Source organism: Sapajus apella, unplaced genomic scaffold (genome assembly GCF_009761245.1).
Source record: "Sapajus apella isolate SASKATOON/1434 unplaced genomic scaffold, GSC_monkey_1.0 scaffold1, whole genome shotgun sequence".
In the NCBI taxonomy this organism is placed as follows: Eukaryota; Metazoa; Chordata; class Mammalia; order Primates; family Cebidae; genus Sapajus; species Sapajus apella.
In genome coordinates, this window is record NW_022436941.1 from 15,770,094 (window position 1) to 15,776,120 (window position 6,027).

General features: G+C 43.2%; 1 pseudogene across 1 annotated transcript; it reads left to right on the forward strand.

Annotated features, from left to right (window-relative positions):
• The first annotated feature begins 2,670 nt into the window (after positions 1–2,670).
• LOC116541617 lies at positions 2,671–5,208 on the forward strand (annotated as a pseudogene). The gene has a single exon (XR_004264882.1). The product of XR_004264882.1 is annotated as a heat shock protein HSP 90-beta pseudogene (transcript).
• Positions 5,209–6,027: the final 819 nt, after the last annotated feature.

A 6,027-nucleotide genomic window follows, 5' to 3' on the forward strand; every position in this document is an offset into this window, starting at 1 on the left:
CCTGTACATTAGGAAACTCCTTACTCTAAGCTAGAAAACTCCTTTCTTTCAACTAAGAGCCTAACATTTGTTGATGGCTTTGCATGTAGCTAGCCCTGTGCTTCAGCACTTCTTGTACAGTTGACACTTGAACAGCATGAGTTTGAACTTTGTAAGTCCACTTATATGTGGATTTTTTTTCCTACGTCTACCATCCCTGAGACAGCAAGACCAACCCCGCCTCTTCATTCTCTTCCTCAGCCTGCTCAGTGTGAAGATGGCAAGGATAAATAGCTTTATGATGATCCATTTCCACTTAATGAATAGTAAATATATTTTATCTTCTTTATGATTTTCTTAATATTCGCTTTTCTCTAACTTACATCAGTATATAATACATGCAACATACAAAATGTGTTAATCACCTGTTCATGTTATAGGTAAGGATTCCAGTCAATGGCTGACTATTAGTAAATTTTGAGGGGAATCAAAAGTCATATGAGGATTTTTAACTAGGCAGGGGTTGGCATCCCAACCCCCAAGTTGTTCAAGGGTCAAGTGCATGTTAGGGAACTTTTTATTTCTTTTTTTTTTTTTTTTTTAAGATGGGGTTTCACCGTCATGGCCAGGCTTGTCTTGAACTCCTGACCTCAGGTGATCCACCCACCTCAGCCTCCCAAAGTGCTAGGATTATAGGCGTGAGCCACTGCGCCCGACTAGGGAACTTTTTAAAAAGAGCAGGTTATCATATGATAGCTTTTATTTTCTATGTGTCTACAGAACAAGATCACTGACTGAGATTTTAAAAGTTGAGAGTGAGATTAAGAAGATGGTTACATTTGGGAGTATGCTTTGGGGAAAGTGAAAGGAAAATGACTAGTGATAAATAAAAAGAATGCCAAATGGTATTCAGTGTGGAAAGCCGGATATGCATGGGCCAATGTCTTAATTTTTTTAGACTAACTATCATGTTGACATAATCCAGGGTCTATAGCAATTAGAATCGAAGAAAATTGCTTTCTTTTTTCTTAAAATAATTTTATTCTTAAAACGCTAAACTAAACTCGAAGAACTGAGAAAACAGAAGTAGCTGGCAAATTTCTGAGTGACGGCTTGAAACTGTGCAGGATTCTTAAATAGGTACCCTTCTCAGGTCAGTAAGTTCAAGACTAGCCTGTGTTAGATTGGTTCAGATGCCCTGCAGTTTTCCCAAGGGTTTGATTCTACAAATTAGCAATACCAGGAGATACAATTATTACACAGCTTCATGAGCTCTGATAACTAAAGTATTTTTGTGAATCTCTGACAGGTAAGGTGCAAGCAATGTAGTCAGATTTCCTGAAAATGTGACACATTCCTGCAAAATTAGTTACAATAAGCACTCTTGTAATAACCAATTAAGCAAATAGGCTTATTCAATGTAACAAACATTTACTAGGCACACCTGGGTGGGAAGCACAAGGCTGGACAAACAGGGAGGTGTGATGAGGAGGAGTGGGAGAAAAGGGAAGAGGAAAAGACAGGAGCTAACCTTCATGGAGGACTTACTGTGTGTCAAGTACTGTTCTAAGGTCTCCACATGTGTCCATCTCAATAGATGCTTACAACAACCTTATGAAATAGGTCTAATCCCAAGTGCACAGAAATGGAAACTGAGGTGTGCTGGTCACTCTCTCTGCCCTTCTGAGGCCCGGGGCAGTGAAAGCCACACTTGGAGGAAGAGTAATCTGTCTCTCCTTGTTTATCCCACACTCACTGTAAAAGCAATAGTGGTGAAAGGGAGCTCAGAAGTCACGAGAGAAATAAGTGAACTCTTACATAAAGTCTAGATGTTGAGAAAATGGACCAATTTTATTGTATCATATTAGATCATATCAGATCAGATCAAATTATCTTTTTTTCTGTCTTTTTGTCGTTTTCGTTGTTTTGAGGAGTCTCGCTCTGTAACCCAGGCTGGAGTACAGTGGTGCGATCTGAGCTCACTGTAACATCCACCTCCCCGGTTCTTGCAATTCTCCAGGTGCACACCGCCATACCCGGCTAATTTTTTGTATTTTAGTAGAGATGGGGTTTCACTGTGTTGCCCAGGCTGTTCTCAAACTCTTGAGCTCAGGTAATCCGCCTGCCTCGGCCTCCCAAAGTGCTGGGATTACAGGCATGAGCCACCACGCCAGGCCATTTTATTTTTTTACTTCTTTTTGAGACAATGTCTTGCTCTATCACTTAGGCTGGAGTGCAGTGATGTGAACACGGCTCATTACAGCCTTAACCTCCCAGGCTCAAGCAGTCCTCCTGCCTCAGTCTTCTGAGTAGCTGAGACCACAGGTTTGTACCACCACAGATGGATATGTTTTTTGTTTTTTATTTTTTGTAGAGATGAGGTCTTGCCATGTTGCCCAAGCTGGTCTCAAACTCCTGGGCTCAAGAAATCCTCCTGCCTTGGCTTCCCAAACTGCTGGGATTAGAGGCATGAACTACTGCACCTGGCCATGATTATCTTGATTGTCATAAAGATAAATTTAGAAGTGTCATAAGCAGCCTTGGAACAAAATTTCTTGTTAACTATATTGGTTAATGGGTAACTGCTACACATAATGTAATCGTCGTTCTAACCTTAAAATGTTTGACGGTAGTGTGAGTGCTTCTGATGAGGACATGGGAGGAAATGTGTAAAAAGCATGTGATCGCTCTCGAGTCCCTCCGGTGCTGCTCGTGTGCCGCGTGTGTGTTGGACAGCCAGCCCACCTTCCTTTCTAATACCTGTGAGCCTTTTCTTTTCAAGATGCTTGAGGAAGTGCACCCTGGAGAGGAGGAGGTGAGACTTTTGCTTTTCAGGCAGAAATTGCCCAACTCACGTCTCTCATCATCAATACCTTCTATTCCAACAAGGAGATTTTCCTTCGGGAGTTGATCTCTAATGCTTCTGATGCCTTGGACAAGATTCACTATGAGAGCCTGCCAGACCCTTCCGAGTTGGACAGTGGTAAAAAGCTGAAAATTGATATCATCCCCAACCTTCAGGGACATACATTGACTTTGGTAGACACAGGCATTGGCATGACCAAAGCAGATCTCATAAATAATTTGGGAACCATTGCCAAGGCTAGTACTAAAGCATTCATGGAGGCTCTTCAGGCTGGTGCAGACATCTCCATGACTGGGCAATTTGGTGTTGGCTTTTATTCTGCCTACCTGGTGGCAGAGAAAGTGGTTGTGATCACAAAGCACAACAATGATGAACAGTATGCCTGGGAGTCTTCTGCTGGAGGTTCCTTCACTGTGCATGCTCACCATGGTGAGCCCATTGGCAGGGGTACCAAAGTGACCCTCCACCTTAAAGAAGATCAGACAGAGTACTTAGAAGAAAGGCGGGTCAAAGAAGTAGTGAAGAAACACTCTCAGTTCATAGGCTATCCTATCACCCTTTATTTGGAGAAGGAACGAGAGAAGGAAATTAGTGATGATGAGGCAGAGGAAGAGAAAGGTGAGAAAGAAGACGAAGATAAAGATGATGAAGAAAAACCCAAGATTGAAGTTGTGGGTTCAGATGAGGAGGATGATAGCGGTAACGATAAGAAGAAGAAAACTAAGAAGATCAAAGAGAAATACATTCATCGGGAAGAACTAAACAAGACAAAGCCTATTTGAACTAGAAACCCTGATGACATCACTCAAGAGGAGCATGGAGAATTCTACAAAAGCCTCACCAATGACTGGGAAGACCACTTGGCAGTCAAGCACTTTTCTGTAGAAGGTCAGCTGGAATTCAGGGCATTGCTATTCATTCCTCGTTGGGCTCCCTTTGACCTTTTTGAGAACAAGAAGAAAAAGAACAACATCAAACTCTATGTCCGTCGTGTATTCATCATGGACAGCTGTGATGAGTTGATACCAGAGTATCTCAACTTTATCCGTGGTGTGGTTGAATCTGAGGATTTGCCTCTGAACATCTCCCGAGAAATGCTCCAGCAGAGCAAAACCTTGAACGTCATTTGCAAAAACATTGTTAAGAAGTGCCTTGAGCTCTTCTCTGAACTGGCGGAAGACAAGAATTACAAGAAATTCTATGAGGCATTCTCTAAAAATCTCAAGCTTGGTATTCATGAGGATTCCACTAACTGATGCCGCCTGTCTGAGCTGCTTCGCTATCACACTTCCCTGTCTGGAGACGAGATCACATCTCTGTCAGAGTACGTTTCTCGCATGAGGAGACACAGAAGTCCATCTATTACATCACTGGTGAGAGCAAAGAGCAGGTGGCCAACTCAGCTTTTGTGGAGCGAGTGCAGAAGTGGGGCTTCGAGGTTGTATATATGACTGAGCCCATTGACGAATACTGTGTGCAGCAGTTCAAGCAGTTTGATGGGAAGAGCCTGGTCTCAGTTACCAAGGAGGGTCTGGAGCTACTGGAGGGTGAGGAGAAGAAGAAAATGGAAGAGAGCAAGGCAAAGTTTGAGAACCTCTGCAAGCTCATGAAGGAAATCTTAGATAAGAAGGTTGAGAAGGTGACAATCTCCAATAGGCTTGTGTCTTCACCATGCTGCACTGTGGCCAGCACCTACAGCTGGACAGCCAATATGGAGTGGATCGTGAAAGCCCGGGCACTTCGGGACAACTCCGCCATGGGCTACATGATGGCCAAAAAGCACCTGGGGATCAACCCTGACCACCCATTGTGGAGACGCTGAGACAGAAGTCTGAGGCAGACAAGAATGACAAGGGAGTCAAGGACCTTGTGGTGCTGCTGTTTGAAACCGCTCTGCTCTCTTCTGGCTTTTCCCTTGAGGACCCCAGACCCACTCCAACCGCATCTACCGCATGATCAAGTTAGGTCTAGGTATCAACAAGATGAAGTGGCAGCAGAGGAACCCAGTGCTGCGGTTTGTGATGAGATCCCTTCTCTTGAGGGTGATGAGGATGCGTCTCGCATGGAAGAAGTAGATTAGGAGTTCATAGTTGGAAAACTGCCCTTGTATAGTATCCCCATGGCTCCTCCTGCAGCCGTGAGTGCCCCTGTCCCACCTGGCTCCCTCTGCTGATGTCTGGTGTATTTTTTCTCTCCTGTCCTTCTGTTGAAGGCAGGAAACAAGGGTGTCAAGCCCCCATTCTTTCCCTACTCTGACAGCAGGATTAGATGTTGTAAATTGTGGTTTTTTATATTGTTTGTTCATTTTGTTCTGAAATTAAAGTATGCAAAATAAAGAATATGCCGTTTTTATACCAAAAAAAGCATGTGATCAACCACATTTTATCTCAGTCTCCTCAAAACATGGAAAAGAAACTTATGTCTACTAAAAACATTGTGTATGAATGTACTACAATAGTTCTAGGAGCGTCTGTATTATCAAGATATTTAGGAATTTGTCCATATTGAAAACATTCCTTTATTAAAATGTCTGGCTATCACTCCATATCATTGTTGACCTTGGATTTTTTCTTTTCTTTTTTTTTTTTTTTTTTTTTTGAGACGGAATCTTGTTCTTTTGCCAGGCTGGAATGCAATGGCACAATCTTGGCTCACTGCAATCTCTGTCTCCCGGATTAAAGCGATTCCCCTGCCTCAGCCTCCTGAGTAGCTGGGACTACAGGCACACGCCACCACACCCAGCTAATTTTTTTGTATTTTAGTAGAGGCAGGGTTTCACCATGGCCAGGATGGTCTCGATCTCCTGACCTCATGATCTGCCCGCCTCGGCCTCCCAAAGTGCTGGGATTACAGGCGTGAGCCACCATGCCTGGCTGACCTTGGATTTTTTTAAATGCCATCAAAAACATGTCAGCTACCACTTGCAGCCTCAAGAGTATACGTTGTCCCTCAGTAACCATTTGGGATTGATTCTAGAACTCTCTTGGATGCCAAAATCTGCAGATGCTCAGTCCCTTACGTAAACTAACCTGGTATTTGCATATAACTTACACATTCTGTCATATACTTTAAGTTCTCCAGATTGCTTATAATACTTAATACAATGCGTACACATCACCACATTCGCGTGAATTCAGCACAATGCTCGGTGGGTGGCAAATTCAAGTTTCACTTTTGGCAAT